The following is a 21,744-nucleotide window of genomic DNA, read 5'->3' on the forward strand; positions in this document are numbered from 1 at the left end:
GACAACACATCCATTTTCTTACTCTATCAGACACTAAAGAGCTCCCTTGTCTATCAGCAATACAACTGAGCATAGAATAGTGCTTATAGTGTTTTTAGAACCCCAGATTTCTGCATTCATGTCTAAATTGTTATAAAACATATGCTTCTCTCTTGCAGCCTTTAGGCTTCTAGATGCTTCCATGCTTGGAGGTACATGGTGGCTGGAACCACTTGTGTTGCACAAGGATTCCCTCCCCTCCCTGTTTTTTTTTTTTTAGTTAAGAAAGGAAACCTAGGCCCATTCCAGAAGCCAGAGCTGCTGCATCCTCTGAAAAATTCTTGCTCTGGATGATGGCAGGGACCAGGAGCCTGAAGAAATGGTGGCATATCCCAGAGAGAGTGCAGCCCTTGAGCTTATGACTGCCCTGGAACAGGGGCACAGTGGAGAGATCTCTGTGGCACCTCCCATGAATGTGTAGGTGGGAAGAATGTGCAAAAACAAGCTTCTGAGTGAAAAAAATACCTCTTTACCCAGGATGGGCCAGTGTCAGAGACAGTAACAAAGCTGTACACCCGGGACAATGACTACAACCTGGAAAACGGGCCTGTTTATGATGAGGGTGTTTCACAGGAGTCCAAAAAGAATAGGGCTTTTGGGAGGAAGATTTGCTATGTCTGAAAGTCAAATCCTACAGAACCTACCCAATTAACTCAGTAGAGAGGTCTCAAAAGCTGCTGCTGCTCATCATCCTTCTGCAACAGCTTGGCACCTCCAGGCCTTGCAGTTTATAAAGTCCAGAGAGCACTGTCTGGCTGAAAAGCACTAACTATGCAAATGCGATGTGAGTTATTACCATTATGGTCCTTTCATGTTCTTACTCAAATCACCGATGCACCTTCTGTGTCCAGCTGACCAAGCAGTATTTCTTGCATTATAGGATTCTGATTCCACTTCCATTGTTAATGTTCATTACTTTCTTAGAGAGCTACAATTTCATTATTAATACATCAGTGTAACAGAGCAGAGATTACATAAATGCATTTCTGAGCATTAGCTAAATATTAGTTTTAAGAACAAAATATGCTTCCTATGCCAAGAATATGTTCCTTCTTATACAAATACTTTATGGCTACACTTGCAAAAGTACTTGGAAAGGCTTTTATTATATTAGAAGAATATAGCAAAATAAACATTTGCTTATCCTCTCATTCTTCTAAGGAAAATCAGGATTTTGAGTTTGAAAGGTGGTTACTGTGAATGTTTGAATCTTTTCAATGATAGTATCAGTGAATTTTAAACCTCTTATGTCTATGAGAATCAGAGGGTGCGTTGCTCATGTGTGATCTGTTTCAGTGGTACAACTGTCAGCTGTGGTGTGGTTGTCTCTAACTTTGGTGGTCTCCCTAGCCCTGGCTAGAGAGCTGATGTTGTTTGAGCTGAGGAGAGTCCCACAGCTGAGCAATGGGATGAGAGCAGGGTGATGACCATACTCTAGTGTCACCAATTTTGGAGCTGAAGCTGGTGCAAAAGCTGATTTAGCTGCAAACAGATATTTGGATCTTGGATGTGATCCACTTGTATCCAAAGTGTTTCTTTGCTGTGTTTCAGGTTTGACCCAGGAGGTCAAACCTGGGCTGCAGCTGTCTGTGGGACAAGGAAGACTCAGAGCTGGGTTTGGTTGATCCTATTTGGTTGATACTATTACTATCAATTAGTAGCAATTGAGTGCTTGAAGTATCTCTTCATATTGACTCTCTCGGGAGAACAGGGGCTAAAATGTAACACCTACATCTGGCTCTTGGGCAGACGCAGATGCCTCATCATATATCTGGGAGAACATCTCCCTCCCGCTGGCCTCACGCAGACATTGTGGCCACAGCTGGTTGCACCAAGGATCTTCTATCCTGCATGGATTCCTGGTATTGTTTTGGTCCATTACTATGAGATAATCTCCACTTCAGGTCTCATTGCTTGAAATGTAGCAAAAGGACTGGGCTGCTTTGTAAGAAAGTTCCTGTTGCTTTAATGTTCCCCTCTCACCTCATGTTTTCATGTTTTAACCTTAAAACTTAGGAATTATTTGGAGAGCCTCTGAGTAGGACTCTTCTCATTCTGTTCAGGCAAGCCTCAATGCTTACACTGCTGAACTCATCAGTTTTAGCACATTATTTTGGGACCTCTTTAAAAGGCTAGCTAGTTGTGTTATCTCCTCCAGAGATATTCACGGGACTGATGCTCTGGTGGATTAAGTTATTTTATGCATTGTAAACAATAGGCTGATGGAGCTGAAGTGCTGAGGTTCTTTTTTAATCAGTGGCACCAGATTAACTTGCTTTTAGTCTTTCAGAAACTCACTTACTCTTAATGAGTTTACCATGATATAGGTCCACAAATTTCCTGTCTGGCTTCTTTTGGCACTCTTAGATAAAAATGCCATCTGGAAAGGATATTTATTGGTTTTGAAATGATGTCCCTTCCTTATCACCTTGTTTTGCTGGCCCTGAGCTCATCCAAGATAGCAGTACTTACCTAGACAGCATCAGTTTGTCAGACACAAATTGTGGAAAAATTAATTTAAAATACTTTGACCTTTCTACCCCACTAAGATAGGCTTTATTTTTTTCAATAGTAAAACCTCTCACTGATGTAAACTGCTTACACACACATATATATATATGAATATGTGTATACATACAAATAAATAAAAACTTAAGCCTTTTTCTAGTATTCTGCTCTGCTTCTACTGTAAACTCTGTCTCAGTTTTCATGCCATGGAAGGATTTCTCTTATTTGTATTTGTTTTGCAGAAGTGATTTTGGAGCTTCAAATAGCAGCCATTGTTGTGTGCTAAGATGCCAATGCTAGCCAGGGGGTGTTCTGTGGCACTGTTTTATTTAAAGACTCTTCAGCTCAACACAATTTTCACTGTTTAACTCCATGTGTGTGGCTGCCCTAGATAAAGGGATGAGTGTAGCCACTGGGTGAAGCCTGGCTGAAGCACCACAGATACTTTCCATGACATCCAGGTGATAAGGACTTCCCCACTCTCCACCTCTGGGGCCTCATAAAACCACAAAACATCATTTAATCAAGATGGTACCAGAAAAATGAGCACAAATACTCACTGCTGCAAGTGTCCAGGGCTCTTCCTTGTGGCCAAAAACCAAGCAAAGAGAAAAATTTGGAAAAATTGTTACTAACTATAGAAGTTGCCAGGGCACGTGATGTGTGCATGCTCACATGTGTTATGGTAAGGTAATGTGGAGGATGAAGCTCCTGTCAACTCTTTGCACTTGAGCTCTAGCAATAGCACTTAAAATTTGTTCAAGACATTTAAAACAAAACAATCCTGTGCTTTTTTTTGTAAACTATAACTCTTTCTATAGAAAAATACCTGACCCAGAAGTTACATAGAGAAGAAAAGTGTTTCTAGTTCTGTGTGAACTGTAGGAAGATAATTCCTTTATACTCAACCCTCAGTGCTGAGGGATGAGTGTATCCTTTTTTTTGTTTGCCTGAATTGCATTCCTGCAGATTCCTGGCTGTCACTACCGAGGTGCTGTTTCTTCAGTGATTAAAGAAGCATTGTAGAAAAATGAATTTGTGTTTTTAGAAATATGTGGAGAAAGGCTTATACATGAATTGGAGGAGGGCATAGAAATTGGCAGTGATGTTCATAGCCTCATTTATTAATTACAATAATAACAATTATAGTAAGTTTTCTATAGTTTAGATAAATTTTCTCCACTGCTTATGAATGACTAAACTTGAAGAGACTCCTGGGCATAAAAAACAAGCTCTGTTGGAATTATTTCAATTGCCCTAAGTATTTAAAAGGCTTTTAACTGGTGAAATTTATCTTGTGGCAATCCAGCTGTGTGTTACACAGGAGTACAGGGCTGCCTCAAGAAATGTATGTGTTGTGCAAGGAGGGGATCTTTCAAACGCATTTTAAAAGGGTTCCTTTCCTTGCACTTGTGCTTTATTCCCATATATTGGTTTTGCTGCAAGTTCCTTACAGCAAAATGTTTCTCTGATATAGGAGACTGACAGTTAATTGGTTTCAAGGGATGACTTTACAATGAATTTTCTTTACTGTGAATCTTTATAGCTAGAGAGAAGGAAGCTGACACATAAGCAAAATTAAATTTGCGCTTAATGATCTTGCCTCTTCCTCAGTGCTGTTTTTTACTGTGGTGTCCTAATCCAAGCTCTGATCTCACTTTCACTTAGTGTCTGAGCTCTGATGAGCTGTCAGCACTTGATGCTGTCCCTTTCACTCCTTAGTCTCTCATTTAAGAGTGGAGTATTTGACTTTCTTGGTAGCTCTAGACATGAGCTACATTTTTAAAGGGCTCTCTTAAAGGAATATTTTGTATTTGTTGCCCTGCTAATGGAAGATGTGAGAGCTGCATTTGTCCTATCCCAGCATGCACAAGGGAAATTATCACCATGTCAAATTACAGCTGCTGACTCCAGCCAGACAATCCCCTGCCTTATCTTATCTATCTACATTTTTTAATGCCATAATCATCATCATGGCATCTAAGTGCCTTAAAAGTTTTCCATTGCTTCAGAGGAAAGATGCATTTATGGGTGTGTTAGTGGAAAACTCCCTGGTTCTGGCTGTTTGGTCAATCTGCATGTGAACAAGGGTGATAAAGGTTAAAGTGAAATAACACTGAAAAAGTGACCTTCCAGTGCAACAGCTTTGGACAAACCTCATCCTTGCTGACATTTTGTCCAAAATACATCGTATGGCTTTTACTTCTGGTTATGTTTGGGGATTAGATGGATTCTGCAATGCCTCTGGCACTGGTAGTGGAGTGAGGGATCAAGCTTTGACACAAGCTCTTGCTCTGTTCCTGTTCATGCTCTCACAGTGATCTTGGGTCTGGTTTGAAGTATTTGAGCCTTTTTGGCTGCCAAGTAGGTGGCACATTCATTGGAAATAAACCAGGTTGACTTCTGCATTTGAGTGTTATTTTGTACTTTATATTTTAAGGAAACCTGGTTCAAAGGCTGTTAGATGTTAAATAAAACAATTTAAACTAGGAATCGCTGAGATGTCAAGAAGCCCACAAGGTATTTCTTCCTCATTAATCACATTTCTGAGCAAAACCATAATTTATATCTCATAAATGTTCTGGGGTGTCAGTTGTATACAGCTGCTGTTTATTTTTCAACCTGTACCAAAGAGCATAAGAATTTAATATGAGGGTTGAAACCTAAGTGTGTATATAGGCATGTGCTTCTGCATGTGTGAGTGCTGCTGGCACCCTTCGCAGGGCAGATCTGTGTCTCAAGCTCTTTTACTGTCATCCACTGACTCCAGTTCCGCAGTCTCTGGAGGTCTCATCTGAAGACAGCCACCTGACTGATGCTAAAGACCAAAGTGTCACTTGCAATCACTGCCTTTGTCCCTGAGAGATGCCACAGCCTTCAGGATCATTGTATGGCTCCTGGGATATCAGATTTTGCCTGTGCACCGGCTGTGGTTGCTACTCTGCCTTTCCTAGAGGTTTGTGCTGTTGTGATGTGCTGAGCACTACTGCTGCCCAGCTCAGAGTTAGGCAGCAGGCTGTGAGCTCTTTGATCCTCTCCTCAAATGATAGCTGGCCCATGGAGATCCCTGTCTGATCTGACAGCTCTCTGTGTTTTCATCCCTTGACCTAGAGCAGTGTTGGAAAACTTAGCAGGCCAAAAGCAAGCTCAAATTACTTTATTATTTGTAGCCATCTACAGTAGAGTGTGACTGTGATGTTATTTCCAGAGTTTCTCTATCAGCTGTGGGGGTGATGCTTGTACTCTTCGATAATTTGGATTGGGGGAACAGGCCAAGGGTTGATATATTTCAAAAAGGTTTTACCATTCTTTCCTACTGATGTTCGGATTTCAAGGCAAACAATAGTAGCAAATGCAGATTCTCAAGTCGAAAGGAGTAGCTGTCTGGCAGTTCCTCCATCTTGCTAAACCGTGGGGAAGGGGAACACAGAGGTGTGTCTTGGTGCCAATGAAAACATTTTAACTAGCTTGACATCTTACCTAGCTGTAATGCAGGTTGTTTTCTTTTTTCTGTATTTTAGCATAACAGCAGTTTGCAAACAATGCCAGAGTTTCATCTGTAAGTCTCTGCGCTGTCAGAGTTCAACTTGTTCTGCTGACATGCTGAAAAAGAAAAAAAATCACAAAGAAACACAAGAAGTGGAGAGCTTAATTTGACCTGCAGACTGTACTTCATCCCACTCAAACTGGGTCAGCGTAAAGCAAATAAACTGCAGCCATGTAGACTAAGCAGGGTTCTACTGTGGGAGCTGTTGTGCTGCCTTTGTTCTTGGAGAAAGTATGAAACTCCTGGATTTGACTCATCAAAGTTCTCCTTCATTCATCTGATAAAACACATACAAGCCTTCCTGTTGAAGTCAGTAGGTTGACCCACCCACATACCTAAATTTAAGCACACACCCTAATGTAGGGAGATATCCATCTCTCTTGGACAGTGTTGCTTGGATTTCCACTGTTCTACAAGAGCAGAAGTTGAGACAATGCAGAGTGGAAGAGACATAGATTCAGGTCCTCCTTCAGCAGACTTCTTTTGCTACTTAAGGTACAGTTGCTAAAGTCTGTGTGATTGGCTTTGCTGCGTGCTGAAAGATTGCTTCCTCCAAGCTTGTGCTCTAGTTTACTGCCTTGTAATTATTAGCCCTTCCACATGGTTGCCCCAATGTGCACAGCATGCAGTCATATGATGAGCTTATAGCACTGGACATCCTCAGCCGCTGAATCACAAGGCAGAGCATTAAATCCTGCCTGCCAGATCTGCCAGATGGTAACACAGGCTGGTGGGCAGAGGGGCTGGCTGTGGAGAAGTGATCCCTGAGGGAAGGGACTTGGCTGCATTTGGGCAGCAAGGGATTGCTCCGATGTTTTGAGAAGCACACTGCCTCATCTGTGCCAGAAGGGTCACAGTAGATGCACCAGCCTGTTGTGCAGGTCCCACTTGGAGATGCCTTCTGTCCTGGCACCTGAAGTGTGGGGGCTTCTGTAGCAGGCTGGGCTGAGATGTCTTTTCCCTCTAATCTCAAGGCAGGAAGAAAAGGAAAAGAGAGGCACACAGTGCTCAGGAAAAATGTCTGAGTGTCTTACTCTGGGAAATCACATTTTAGCCATGATGGTTTGTTCTCTGAAGAAGTGTAGCAATGATGCTCCATCTTTACAGGCAGCTCCAGCCTTGGGAGCCATCACCACCATCACCAGGCATCTCCCTGGCTTCTCACTGCTCATTCTCCCTGATGGTGTGGCTGACCCTGGGGTTTAGGGGCAGCTGCAATTCCAGCCCCACTCATGAAATTCATGAAAAGCACTGACCTTTGTTTTTCACTCCATCATGCCTCAAAGGCCAGGCTTTCATATGGAGCAAATTTGCACCTCTTTGCTGACTGCAGTGAAAGGCTCTTGAGAAGCCTAGGAAAAAAAATTGGGAAGGGATATGCTGTGATTTTTTCAAATCTGGTTTGGGCTGAGTTACGCCGCTCTCTTTACACAGAGACACCAGACCGAAACAGAGTTTGACTCCAGGTTTCACAATGAAGATTTACCCTTTCTTTGGGTATCTGCAGTTCCCAATTAAAATTTTAACCTGAAGAGACAGATGTAATTTCATTGGATTTGACCCTTCAAATCCTTTTGTGCAATTTTCTGATTTATAAGGTTTTATTTTAAAGCCTCTGTTTTCTAAAACAGTTTTTGGTGTCTTGTTGCTTTCATGTCAAAACAACTAGGAGCAAGGTGACCTGAACGCCTTCTTAGAGCCATGGCAACAGAGGAGCTCATAAACACAAACGAGGTCAATCCCAAACTTTTGAATTATGTCCGATAAGCCTCCTGATGAGTAAAATGAAGAGAGAAGAATCTACTTGAAAACACCAAATTAGATATAGTAACCACCTCACAGTATTAATGTATTTTAAATGTTCCTGATATGTTTTATTGCTTGAAGGTTAGGTACTTGTGCAAGGATGAGTGTTATCTATAAGGGGTTTTCAGTGGCAGGAGATTTGCACCACAGCAGGCAGCTGTTCTGGCCATTTAAAGAAACCCATGGTTTGTCCAAGTCATAATAAATCAAGAGGCATCCATGAACAAATCTGATACATCCTATCAATACCTTATTTTAGCCCTGTTGATTGTTGAGGGACTGAGATATGAGTTGTGTCCATCTGCCTCATGCAGTGTGTTGCGGTGCCACCAGGAGCTGCTCAAGGCGTCTGCTGTCCTGAGGACCAGCTGTGAACTACCAGCTCCTGGAAACACCACTGCAAGCCCTGGTGGAGTGAGGATGTCTGCCAGGGCTGGGGCTTGCAGCTCCCCTGGCTGGGAATGGCTTTATGAGCCTCATGGCTGCTGAGACCAGGGGCTTGAATGGGCATCCCCTGGGGTGTTGGTGAGTGACTCAGTGTAGCTCAGGCCCACTAATTTCTTTGTCCTGAGAATATGGTGATCCTTATCCTTTCCTGAACGTGCCATGTCTCCTTGGGTATCTAATGGGTCGTTTTAAGTCCCAGGTAATGTGTTTTAGAGCCACATCATGTTACAGAATAGGTGTGTCTCCTTGCCAGTAAACAGCAACAGTCTTCCTCTTGCCTTGCTCCAGTCACAGGAGCTACAACCAGAGTGTGAGGACAACTGCTTCCAGCCCTGGTCACCTTGTTCTGTGCATATCTCACCCAATCAAGTATGACACTTCTCTGACAACAACCTCCACAGAGGAAACAGCCCCCCCACCCTTTGCTGCCCTTTTTGTATTGCCTGTGCTGGGTATTTGTTTGCAGAGAGCTTGCATCAACACTCCTTACTGCCTTAGACTAAGCAGACTAATAGACTCTTTCAACACCTCCGTAGCGCTGCCCGCTGTCGTAATCATTCAGCGGTCATGGCTCTCTGCAAACAGCAGCACTGAACTCGCCGTTCAATTACCAGTTTATTATTCTAAGATGTCTGGGGAGAGGAGTGGTGATAGCCATATGCCAATACGACTGTGGGCTGCTTGTGAAGTTCCTTGTGGGACGTGGAGAGCCAAGCCAGGGGTCTGAGCAGTTCTCTTAGGCTGGTGACTGACAGCATCTGACATAGACTTAAAATAACCCACCCCAGAAAAGAAAACATGTCCGTCTCCAAATGAATTTCTAGTATGTGAAAACAGCTCAGATATGGATGCTAGTGTTTGGGAGCCAAGGCTGTGTTGACCTGCCTTGTTGACCTACTTTGTCAAGGTGTGCTGGCCTGCCAAGACTCCCTGTCTTTAGCAGTGCTGGTTCAGCAAGCTTGCAGGCAAATCCTTCCAGTACTGAAGAACTTGGTTGCTTTGGGATTTGGTGAAGCCACCATGGAATAACCCATTTTTTGCTGAAATTCACAAATGAAGCCAGAACCGATCCTCACTTCAGGCTGATGAAAACCAAGTCTTTCCTGGTGCTGACACAATGGCCTCTGGCTAGAGAGGATCTCAAGATGTAACACTTGTTCTGGGCTGGTTCCCGCAGTGATCCTTGGAGGAAAGCTGGGGCACAATGACTGAAATAACAAGAACCAATCATCATGAAAACACATCTGCTGGGTTCAGAGTGTGTATGCATTGTGAAGTGTGGCTGCTATTAGAAAGCTCAAACTCTTCTATGGTGCTAGAAAACTGAGCTTTCTTGAAATATTCAGTTATGCCAAAAAAAAACCAAAAACATAGTGGATTTCTCCGTGGCTCCAGAAATCTGAGGAAGCCTCCCAAAATTTAATATCCACTTCTGAAGCATCCATATAAAACAATTTACTCTTCTTTCTGGCTTGTCAAACAAGAATCACTTCTAAAATTCTTCCATTCGCTAACTTACTCTGCTCTGTTTTATTTTTTTTTCCCTTTTGTCTCCACTCCCTGATCTCTCTCTGAAATTCAGTATATTCTAAATACATGCTGAGGGTGTCCATGCCCTAGCAAGAGGAAGGATTTTCTGGAAGTTGTCTTCTGAGCTGGTAGAATCCAAACCAAAACATTGCTATTTCTATTTGCCAAGATGCAGACTCATTCCACCTCTTAGCAGGAAGGCATCCAAGAGATAAGGAAGTTAAATCAGATGAGCATGTATATTTTAACATGTCTGAAATCCTGCTTATGCTATTATGCCTCACTCCTTGTTATTGCTGACTTGTGAAAAAGATAAATCTACCAACAGTAAAATCCTTCCGGTAGCTTGCTTATTCCAAATTTCTCTCTTGTGCTGCAGCTTAAGCATTAGAAATAATTTTCTGTGTGAGACAGCTTATTTTGTGTGATGGGGGTTGGTGCCAGTCCCTGTGGGCAACAAGCTGGTTGGTAAAATGTCTTTTATCTTTCAACAACCAGAGTGCTAGTGGTAAACAAAGACAAGTAGGTATTGCAGAATCTGATTAGGGAAATGCCACTTCATCCCTTCATATTCCAAAAGCATCTAATGCCAAGATTTTGGTTTGGTAGCAGGGTAGACTCTGTAGCAGCACAGAGCTACAGAGCCACCTGACGGGGTGGAGGTAGAAGAGTGAGTGTTGGCAGGAGAAGAGAGCTGTTGAGGAATGACTGCTCTGATGGGAGATTAAGGATAATGCAGGTTCTGTTGATTGCAGGAGCCCAGTGATTTGGGGATTTCATTAAAGAAGATGAAGGAAAGAAGGTAAAAAAAAAGCCTATGGAGAGATTTAGTTAATGTTGCCCAATAAAAAGGAAAAAAAAACCCACAAAAACACAGAGAGAGCCAAAATAGGTAAAGATGCAGATGAGTAAGAAAAATACCTATATACATACCTATATACTTCCATGGTATACAGAGTCCAAGTTTCTTTAGTGCTTTCTGACTCCAGTTCTTTCCCAGACATCTTGGAAGATACTGAGGATTCAGCTGAAGTTGTCACAGCCCTGTTGCCCACTGGTGGATAGGGTAAAATCCCATCTCCCAGGGAGTGGGGGCCAGTAGGTTTACCTGACATGATTTTTGGTCATGAGTGTCTAGGTATAAACCAAACAACATGATAACAATTTACTGATTTCCTACCTAAACTAAAGCATTGCTGCATTTGGACTTTTAGTAGCAAGGCTCTGTAAGAATACAGATCTGTACCTCAGATGTTCCTGCACATGCATTTTAGAAGTTTCTGTGAGGAAAAAAGTCTAAGGATACTTGGGAAATCTAAAGCCCCCAAGCTCTGATTCATACCTATGTAAAAAAGAGCTACTGAAACATATGATGGTGTTAACCAATCCTGGTCTTGTTAACCTTTAGTGGAATCTTACTTTCTGAGTAGGTTTGGAGATGTCAGGTAGATGAAGTTTATAAGTAGCATTTTCTACTTAAAAAAATTGAATAAATGTTAATAGAATGAATGTTTCACCGGCAAACGTTCTGCAATGAGGCTGAATTAATGGGTGTCAAAACATTAATATTTTCATTGAATGTATGATTATGCACCAGTATCTGTTTATGTGCCCTAATGTAAACAAGAGGACACACAGAAACATAAGCACAGTGTGATGTTAATGCACAAACACTTCTAGAGACCTCAGCAAGAGGAACTGCAGTGCTAATCCTATTTTTTACTCCCAGAGCAGAGGTGTTAACTGGAAAACGCTTGCCTGGCGTGGCTTGCTTTGCAGAGCCTGGATGCAACTCCCTCTTCTGAACTGTGAATGTCACCAAAGTGTAGGGGCTGCATTTATTCAGCAGTACCATCTAATATCACAGTATGCTCTAAGGAATATGTCTTCCCTTCAGGGCTCTGGCAGGGAACAGGTACTTTGTGCACTGCACATCTGCCTCCCGATGTTATTATTTTACATGGAAACAGGGCTGGAGTCCCAGGCTACTCATGGCATGGCAATGAAGCCAAGCACTTGCACAAAGGCAGAGGTTTGAGCTGTATTCAGAAAGTGCAGGATGCAACACATGACATTATCCCCTTTGTATTTCACTGTGGTGTGGATGGTTGAAAGCAACAAGTTTCCTACATGTATTACAGAGGTACCTCTGGCTTGATTGTAGAATATTTTAATTGCTTTTCTACCTTGCATCATTTGAGGAAGCTGCAGATTGCATCCCTGAAACCAGATGTGAGCATCCAACCTCCACCCTGTTTATCCATTCCTGTTTTACAAGGAGGTAACCAGCAAAGCACATCTGTGCATGCAAATCCCTCCTCTTTGGTGGAATTACATTGGGGATGAATTTGGCTCGTTGCGCTTGCTTGTAAGGACCCAAAGAGTGGCTCCTATCACATCTTGTGGCTACCACCTTCTTGCCAATATTAATCATGATTCCTGCACAGTCAGCAAATTCTTCAGGAGGAAAGAATGTGCCCTTAGTCCCCATGCGTATTACAAAGGGTGTTTTCGGCAGCGTGCAACTGTAATCAGTGGAGCTCAGCTTGGCAATTTTAATCCCCTGCTGTCTAGTTTGGGGCTGCTTGTTATGCAGCCAGCATTCACTCAACATAATGGCTGCTACCTGCCAATGTGCTTTGAGGGATATTGTTAGCATTAAATTTGCCATTTACATTTTCATGTTTGACATAATTGAGGAATGAATGCTCTTATGAAAATTAAACTTGTGGTCCTCCTGGACTACTGTAACCCTGTTAAAATGTAATGCGATTCTTGATGCTTCTTCTTTAGGTTTTTATTAAATAGAATATCCGTATGACTAATTCCCCTGGCCTAAATGTAGGCTGGGAAGGAGCATTATTGATAGGGCTGAGCACAAATGGCCCTCTATACTCAGCCTCTAATGGCCTAATAATGCATTATACTTGAATCAGAAATACTTTGAGTTGTAGTGCTTATTGCCATTATTGAAAACACCTGGATGCTCCATTCATCAAGGTTACATCAAAATGGGCCCATTTGTTTATTAGTCTGTCAGTAAACATCTTTATTTAGTTTCCTGTTCCTCTCCTCTCAGTAACATCAGAGAGCACAAGACCATGTAGTGTATCTTTCTGTGGTTTGCCATTATTAGTTTTCTCTGAAAAAGAAAGATAATTAAAAGTTTGGATGGCTTCATGAAATAAACATTTTTCTTGGGGATTGTTCTTTTTTTTCCTTTCTCTTTTAGAAAAGGAGGTTAAAGAAAAGCCATCGAGTATGTAGTCAGGATGACCAAATTGCAAAACAAGCAGATTTGCCAGACTAAGATTTTAATTCATGTTTTACAGCAGGCAGCCTCTGGAATATTTTTGTCCCACTGCTACAGCTCTGCTCTGCCTGGAGGAGTTTGCTGGGCTGGGAGGATGCTAAGGGACAGACGAGTACTGCTGGGCATCACTGGTGTTCACATCCAGGCATCTTGTACAACGGAACCTGTGCCCAAGCAGGCATTTTAGGTTTGGAGCCACGAGGTATCTCTGTAGCTCTATTAACACACACCCTAGTTCATTTTAAGCATGTCCTTTTAGAGCTTTTGTCTCTGTTCTTTCCCCCACTAGCAAAAGGACGAATTAATTTAGGTTTGCCAAGTGTTTTTAGTCTGGCTAGGGCTGAGGAAGGAGGCCCCATTTTCCATCCATAGTGGAAAGGGTGTTGAAATATTTTGGCCCTGTAAAACCCCATCTCTCTCAGGCTAGCTGAAATATTTTTTCTTTGTCAGAAAATGTTAGCTTTGACTATTTATACAGGTTTTCTTCTGAAAGTAGAGACTTTAAATATGACATTTTTGACTTCTATTTCAACACAGAGAAAAGATCAACACTTGAAAGTCAAAAGTTTCTTTCTTTTTTTTTTTTTTAAACAATGTTTTGTTTTGACAGTTCCCAATCAAAATTCTCCAGATTCTGCAATTCTGAGGAGATTGTAGCTGGAAATCTGATGCAGAGCAGACAGCTCCAGCACCACTTTGGATGTGAACAGAACTCCAGCTGAACCAGAGATTTCCTCAGTTCAAGCTGGAGAAAAGATATTATTCTTGGGAGTACTGCGTGTTTGATGCCCTCTATAAAACATTTGTACCTGTAAAGACAGGCACTCTCATGAGTGCGTTTGGTGTTTATGAATTTAATTATGCCTCCTCACCTCTGCTCCTTGTTGCTTAAGTAATGTGTCCTTTATGCTCTATCCCATGAAACCTAGTCTGTTCCCAGATCTGTGGTCGTGCTGTGGCTCCTGCTACCCTGCTGCAGTGCTGGTGATCAGACCCACAAGGCAGTCAGTGTCAGTCAGTGGATTATATGAAACATTAGAAGACAGAGCTCCTGACAGCTTATCTGGTCCATTTTCCAAGCAACCTGAAGAATCTGACTGACCTAAACAGGGGTCACACTATGGACTGGCTAGAAAATAACTGAATTTTAACTTCTGAATTTGTTGTCCTTGCCATCCTAGACAGGCAGCAAGGAAAAGAGATAATATTTCTGTGGTCTGCTTGCAGAGGTTTTGTTGCTATTATAGCTCAGTGTGTGATTGCACTGATTTCAGATCATGTTCCTGCTGTTGGTAGTAATGAATTGCTCTAGTTGGTGTTTGAGGTATTCTGAAATACCAGGGCAGGTCAATGGCTGCTTTTGATGTTTAAAAACCATCAGTTTTGTGCTATCAAAGACAACTTTCCTGTTCTTTTCATCTGTGGACTCTTCAGACGCACACAAGCAGCACTGAACCTGAATCTCAGCTTCCTATGGTTGCTTGTGGTGCATTCCTCAGTGCACCACTCTCCAGTGAGAGAACAGGAATCAGAATTGGAGGGGCACAATAGTTGCAGTTTAAAGGGATTGGCACTGAAATGTGCAATGTTATGGTCCGCTGATGGCTTGGGTTATGGCTGGAATAGGATACTGTCAGTTAGCAAAACTATTTGGCAATTTTGACAGTAGTTCCTTGAATTTATCCCCTTCCTGGATTCAAAAGAAAACAAAAAAGTAGAAATAAATATTTTCTTCCCTCATCAGGGAAATACCAATGTGCTCATGACAGCAAATAAAGGGAATGCTGAGCAGGGAAAGGCCAGTGCTGAGTTTTGTATGGGTTTGGATTGCATGTGAGCTAAGGCCCTGGTCCACTTCAGGTCAAGAAAGAAACGTGGTTGGCGTATGAGCTGAAGCTGACATCTGGAGCCATGGAACCCAGATTATGTCATACATGGATACAGGGTGATTTCAATCTGAGAGAAGAGGGAAATACTTGCAACCTGGATGGTGTTAGCTGATGCTACCAAAATTAATAGTTGCACCCTCTTACACCTTCTTGATCTTGCTACACAGAGCTTCTGGAGGATAGTTGCAGACCTAATTCCTCTCTTCAGACTCATGCTTCATGTCCATTCAACTTGACTCCTGGTAAGATACGTTTCCTGGATTATCTTACTCTTTTGTTGCTGTATGTTTTATTTTCCCTAATTATAGGAGAATACAGCACAGGGCAGCCAGACAGCTTATGCAGTATGGAATAAGTCTGACAATCTACAACAGATCTGAGTATATTTGGACTATTATTTTATTTTTGCAACATGTGTAATTTTGTTCAGAGCATGGGAAGAGAATTAGAAATTCAAACACTAATATCTGTAAAATTTATTGAAAGAAAAACCTTGCTCTGAACCCTAGTAAAAAAAAACATATTTGTATTGGCTTCCTCAATGCTCACATCTATTGAGTTTCTTCGATTATTAAGAGAAGTGGTAAATACTTGGAAACTAATACATCTCTAAATCAATCTTCTTGTACAGTTATTCTGGATCAGTGATCATAAATTCATGATGTTGGAAGAGAGAATGATATGGCAAGATATGAAGCAACTGGTGCCACAGAGCAGTAAACACATCTGAATCACCTGCTATCAATTACTGCTATTTTTGCAGTGAACAGTTTCGCAGGAAGGATTTGGAGAGAGGAGCAAGGGAGATTAGAGGTCTTCAACCACAAGAGGGAGAACAGAGAGTAAATTAGCATTTGTATTTAAAGAGAGACAGGCTGGATATGCATACTAAAGTGGCACACAGATCTTAGATTTAGAGCCAGCCTTGCAAAAATTGTATGAGCACATGAGCCAGAATTCTCAAGTCCTATGGTAGGTTTGATTTTTACAACAAGGCTCTGCTTAATTACTGAGGTAAGAAAAAGGAGTTGAATCTCTCTGTATGCAGAAACCTATAATCTTCTCCTCTAATTTGAAGGTATTTGAAGTCTGAAAGAGCCTCAGGTTTTAATCCAGAAGTTCACAGACACATAGAAATTGTTTCTGGATACATGGAAATACCTACCAGTCTGAGAGGCAGAAACAACCTAAACCTGAACAGATCATGTAAATTATTTTACCCTTCTATGCACACATAAGCTAGACAGGCTGCTGATGGCTGTTCTTTCAAGATGTAAACACCAGAGAATCTGGTCTCCTCTTTGTTTGTATTCAAGCTGGTAGTAAAAGTATTCACCCAGAAAATAGGAGGTCAGAGCTTCCTGGCCTAGGGCTGCAGGGAGGTCTGCTTTCCAGCTGGATTCTCAGCCTGGTGCTGCCTCCTGTGAGTCAGTACCCGTGAGCAGGGTATGATGCTTTCTTCCAGCCTTGATGGATGGATTGGCTGGCAGTGAAGCTCCAGCCTATTGGAGTGCCTCCCAAACAGCCCTGAGCCTCACTCACCTTCCCTGCCCAATTCATGTCCATGTGTCAGGAGAGGATCAGAACATACAAGGTTTCTAGGGGCAGTCATCCTCCGCTTTGGGTTTGTGGAGGAGCACAGTGCACCCACTAATCTGGAGGGAAAACAGGACCATGGCCTGGTGCTCAGAGACTTAATCCTGGCCTGAGCTAACTATGAAGGCCTCCTTAGGTTAAACAAGCCCTGGATGAAAACCAGACACTTTGCTACCACCTCCCCACTGGTTACATCCTTCAAGAAAGCAGAGAACTGGGCTGTTTCTGCCCAAAGCCTCATCTGGGAGAACTGGGCTAGGGAGAAACTCGCAAGGCATCTTTGTGTTTTGCTGTGGCTGAGGGTGGGGACCCAAATCCCCTTTCCCCAGCAGTTTTTGGGCAGGAGAGAGTTATGGTATGTCCTGATGCTCTGAATCCCAGAGGAACGTGAGGCAGGCATGCTGACTTCAGTCTTGGCCCTGGAGACGAAAGCCGATGGGTGTTTTATCTGTCATTTGTGAAGGGCGCCACCTTTGATCGATGAGCTCGGCGCAGGCAGTGTGAGACGGTGACGGAGAGACTCTCCGGGGAGCGCAGGTGCGGCTCGGATGTGCCGATGTTGGTGGTGGCCAGGCTCTGCAGAGCCCTGCGAGTTAGACAGCTGATGCCGGGAGACTGCCGAGGGATGGGGCCGGCCGTTCCCGCCGTCAGCGCTAGGTGGCGGTACCCCCCCGGCCGAGGCCGGTCCCCGAGCGCCGAAGCCAGCGGGGATTCGGGATGCAGGATGCTCCCTCTGCCAGGCCGGGGGGATGCGGCGGCAGAGGCAGCCCGCATCTCCTGGGAGGAAAAAAAACCAAAAAACAAAACCAAACAACCCAACCGACTGCGTCACTCGATCAGATCAAACTTCAGTAAGTGAGGGGTTTAAAAATTGCTTTTCCTCCACTTACCTCGGGCTAGAAGGCATCTGGTTTGGCACAGGCGACTGTAGTGAATACAATTAAAATTGATTGAGTGCAAATGTTTTAATTGTATGATGTTTTGTCATAGATAATCTCAATAAGCTAATTTAATTAAAGATAATGGGAACATGTTTGGGGACATTTAGGACCTATTCAGACATAATGGGTTCAAAATGTCTCAGCAGAACCAAATCACAGGGGTTCATTGACAATGCTTTCCCTGTGTCTGGGGTGACCATAAGCCACACTGTGCTTTCTGCTGGGTTCATGCTACAGGAAAAATACAGGAAAATGTTGCTCCCCAATTTGTGTGGCAATAACTGTGTGTGGGGATACCACGTTCCAGGGCAGCAGCATCTCTTCCAGTTCCTTCAAAACTTCATTGAAGTTCAGCTGTGTTCCTCCCCTTACCATTTAATTTATAGCCCCCCCGCCCCATCACTGTTGGCCTCACCAAAACCTGATATTTTCTGTCCACACTGCTCCTGCTCTGGCTGTCCACAGCACAGGGGGAGATCAGGTGGGGGCTGTTCTGGGAACAATGCCATTTCTATTGCCTTAACTGAATATGATCTTACTGTGAAAAAATTGACACTTTCTTCACATGTTCTCTCAGCTTTTATTTTCAGCTAACATTTTTCCGGGAAGTTTTTTGTTTTGCTTTGATTTTGGTTTGCTTTTCTTTATTTTTAAATTGGTTGATGGATCTATGTATATAATCATCTTCAGTGGACCTTTTTCGCCCCAGTACACACAAGGATTAAATCATTATATTTCAATAATTTTCAGGACAAGTATTTCCATAGTTGAATATGAGAAATCTATGTTGGGTTCAACCCTCTTCAAGATTGACTGAAGATGGGCAAAGAAAAGGAAGGCATTACAATACTGAGTCCCCTCTCTAGGGATTTTCTATGATCTTACTGGAAATATTATTCTGGATCCCAGTAGCAAAATTTTGCATAACATTTTTCTCATTCAGAAGTTCCTTTTGCAGCCCTCAGTTTCTTTTAAAAGACCCTTTCTGGTCCCACACTGGTTGTAGTCCTAAACTTTCTGTTAGCCCAAACCCAAATCCTAAGCTAATTAACAAGCCAGGAAGCTAGTCCAGTGAGACAAATGAGACTGCTGGTATGAGCTTATAATTATTTTTTGAGATACTTTTGCAGGCACTTCAGCACTGTTGATGATAGTTTTTTTCAGTAGGAACTCTAATCCTTAACTTCAGTTACCTGTAGGCCAGTTTGCCCCACTTCATCTCCTTCATCCCAAGCCCTCCCTATGTCTCAGATGAAGATCTTAACCTCAGCCCTTCCTTTCTTTTGTGTGTCTCTTACATTCCATCCCTTCCCAGGCTGCAGCTGCAGGTTTTACCATTCTAACATTAACCAATTCTTATGTCAGACTATTTTTAAATATTCAATCATAATATCTTCAAACACACTGGGACCTTTTTATCCTAGAAAAAAGTAATGAAAGTTCAATGATTATCCAGTTTGGAGACATCTTGCTAAGCAGTGTCTTGCTAAGTAATGTTTCAGTGGAGGCCCTGCCTTTTCTCCAAGCAGATAATTCATTCAGATGCACTGCATTTTATGTAATAGTTAAAATTTCATTAGAGTGGGGAGGAAGTGAATTAGCTAGATTGTAAATATGGGAAGAATAATCCAAGCTTTCCCACACAAGGACCAAAATATCCAGTGGAGCTTTTGGTGTGGCCTGAAGTGTTCAGGGAGATGTATGTGACCCAGTGCTGGTCAGCAGCAGGTGGCCTCTAGCAGTGGCGATTCAGCAGTCTGGTTTCATCTCCTTCGGGTCAGCCATAAATCTCTGTGACCTGTGAAGAGAAAAATAGATAGAAGTGCACCACATTAGCAGCTGAGGACAGAAAATCAATATAAAGTCCTAGTATACTGGCAAACGAGTAACTGTCTAAAATACAGGATTTTTTCCTTGGTGCTCTCTAGAAATGTTGATGTTTCAATAAACTCTGTAAACAAACTATGACAAAAATGGGGGAGAGAAGCTCTGGCCTGAAATCTCAGTAGACAAAAGTGGTGCTGTGATTTGAATGTATCAACTGTAATTTGAATTCCTCTCATTATGTAGTCTGATCTAAATATAATTTACATGTATGATCAACAAATAACATGACTGTCTGTATAAATTAAGACTATACTCACTGGAGGTGAACACATAAAGCCTGAGTTGCCTTCAGAGAACCCCTCAAACTTTTATGTTTTCCTTAGAGAACAATATGACTAATTGAATGAGATCTAGTGTTTAAGAATCACATGTGTCCATATACCATCAAAGTCCATGATCTGCACTGGAATTTTTCTTTTTTTCTTGTACCCTGAGAAGAAACCTCTAAGTATTGGAACAAAAAATGTGACTTGATATGTCTATACCAAAGTATATGAAGACACTGAGTTGATCTCTACCCAAGACACCGAAAAAAATTTCAGGAAATTTCTTTGATCAGGAAGACAGACTAGTCAAAATAGATCAAGAATTGTTGCTTACATATACAGGGACTGGTATTATTTCATATTACTCTTAGGAATTTCTGTAACTAGTAACAGAAGGGGCACTTAGGGGTCCCATGCAGACCCATTTGATACCAATAGGTGACTAATTCTCCTATTTTGCCTGAAGTGAGTATTTGATTCAAGGCACCAGGGAAACACAAAGAAAACCCTAAAGACATTGTTATGCCATAAACCTGCTATCAAAGTCATACGAATCAAACCTTAAACTAAAAGTGGAATTTCCATCCTGGCTAGCAGGAACTACCTGAATGTGAAATAAGTGCTGGATTGCTGCTGCTTGCCCAGCTGCTTGGTGGGACAAGGTGGTAGAGTAATGCATCTCCATCCCAAAGCCTGCCTGAGCTGCAGAACTAAAATTAAAGTGCTGCATCCAGACAGACTCACATACTTTGTGAAAGGTGTACTCATTTATCTCAGCTGAGTTTCTGTCCTTTTAAATACACTTAGCAATCACCATTTGTTCCTATGGTACTTGGCTTTGTGGATGCCCCTTGATCACAGTGACTGGTGTGGTAAGGAAAGTGCCTGATAGGCAAACATTATATGTCTAGATCCTTACACTGTTACTTTGCCTTAACATACTTGGAAGAGGGGAATCCAGCTGAGAGAACTGGAGAGGAAATCTGGTCTCATTCCTTTATGACTGCTCTTTGTCCCTTTCCCCCACAGAGGGCCAGTGAAGATCTGTGGCAGTCCTGCCAAGCTTGCCACAAATTTGATGAGTATGGAGCCAGATGTGAGCTCACGCTACAAAATAGAAGTGTCTCCTCAGGGCTGTGCAGAGGAATTGCCAGCAATGAAAGTTAGATTTGTATGTCAGACCAAAGAGCTCATTGGGAATTTTGGAAAACCTAAAACCAGTCAAGGAGAAGCAGAAAATGTTGTCTCCCAGTTTCTTCACCATCACTGACAACTTTTCCTAGGTACACTGTGAGCTAATTTCCCCTCCTGCTTTTACACAAAGCATGAATGTGGAGAGCAGGATTTGGGCTTGCAAAACTCAGGGCAGAATGAAGAATTGTGGTTTAGGGGTGGAAGATGGGAAGCCCTGCAGATCTCTTACCCACAGATTCCCTCATCTACTCTTACTGGAAGAGCCTGGGAGAAAATTTTGTATGAGGTATACACACATTTTTTCCCTATCTGTGGGTTCCACTATGTTTTCTTGGAGATGAGCTGTTAATAGGCATGGGAGTTTATCCAAGAGCTTTTATCTGGTGCAGATAATCCCTTAGATTACTTCTTTCCTCTCCTCCTCTTACTAGAAAATATCTTTGAGAGAAGTCCCTTTCCTGTGCTTATCCCAAATGTACACTTATGTACTTATGACGACAATGTGCATTGTGATTAACTTCTACTTTTATGTTTTTTCTTTTATTTTCTAATTTAGCTGATTAACCACACATTTGTTTTATCTTCCCATTACCTGAAGGAGGCTGTGTATTCCTCTTGTAGAAACTCAGAGTCAAGTATCAAGCCTGTCTATTGTGAGTTTCTCCCTGCATAGATATTTTACAATGAGTTGAAAATGACACAGCATCCTATAAAAAATGAGAAATTTATGTTAGGTTTATATTTATCCCTTTAGGAAAAAAGTAACAGTCAAGGGAAGTTG

The 21,744-nt window shown here is 42.3% G+C and overlaps 1 long non-coding RNA gene across 1 annotated transcript in view; it reads left to right on the top strand.

Annotated features, from left to right (window-relative positions):
- LOC148185184 (uncharacterized) overlaps positions 1-18,978 on the top strand; it is a 36,239-nt gene extending 17,261 nt beyond the window's left edge. The window contains exons 2-3 of the long non-coding RNA XR_015773445.1: positions 15,247-15,321; positions 17,139-18,978. This is a non-coding gene — a long non-coding RNA (uncharacterized LOC148185184). The remainder of the gene's footprint in view (positions 1-15,246; positions 15,322-17,138) is intronic.
- The last annotated feature ends 2,766 nt before the right edge of the window (positions 18,979-21,744 follow it).

The sequence above is a fragment of the Pseudopodoces humilis genome, chromosome 1, assembly GCF_049639895.1.
Source record: "Pseudopodoces humilis isolate 2021_Gansu_Grassland_sample_001 chromosome 1, ASM4963989v1, whole genome shotgun sequence".
NCBI classification, from domain to species: Eukaryota; Metazoa; Chordata; class Aves; order Passeriformes; family Paridae; genus Pseudopodoces; species Pseudopodoces humilis.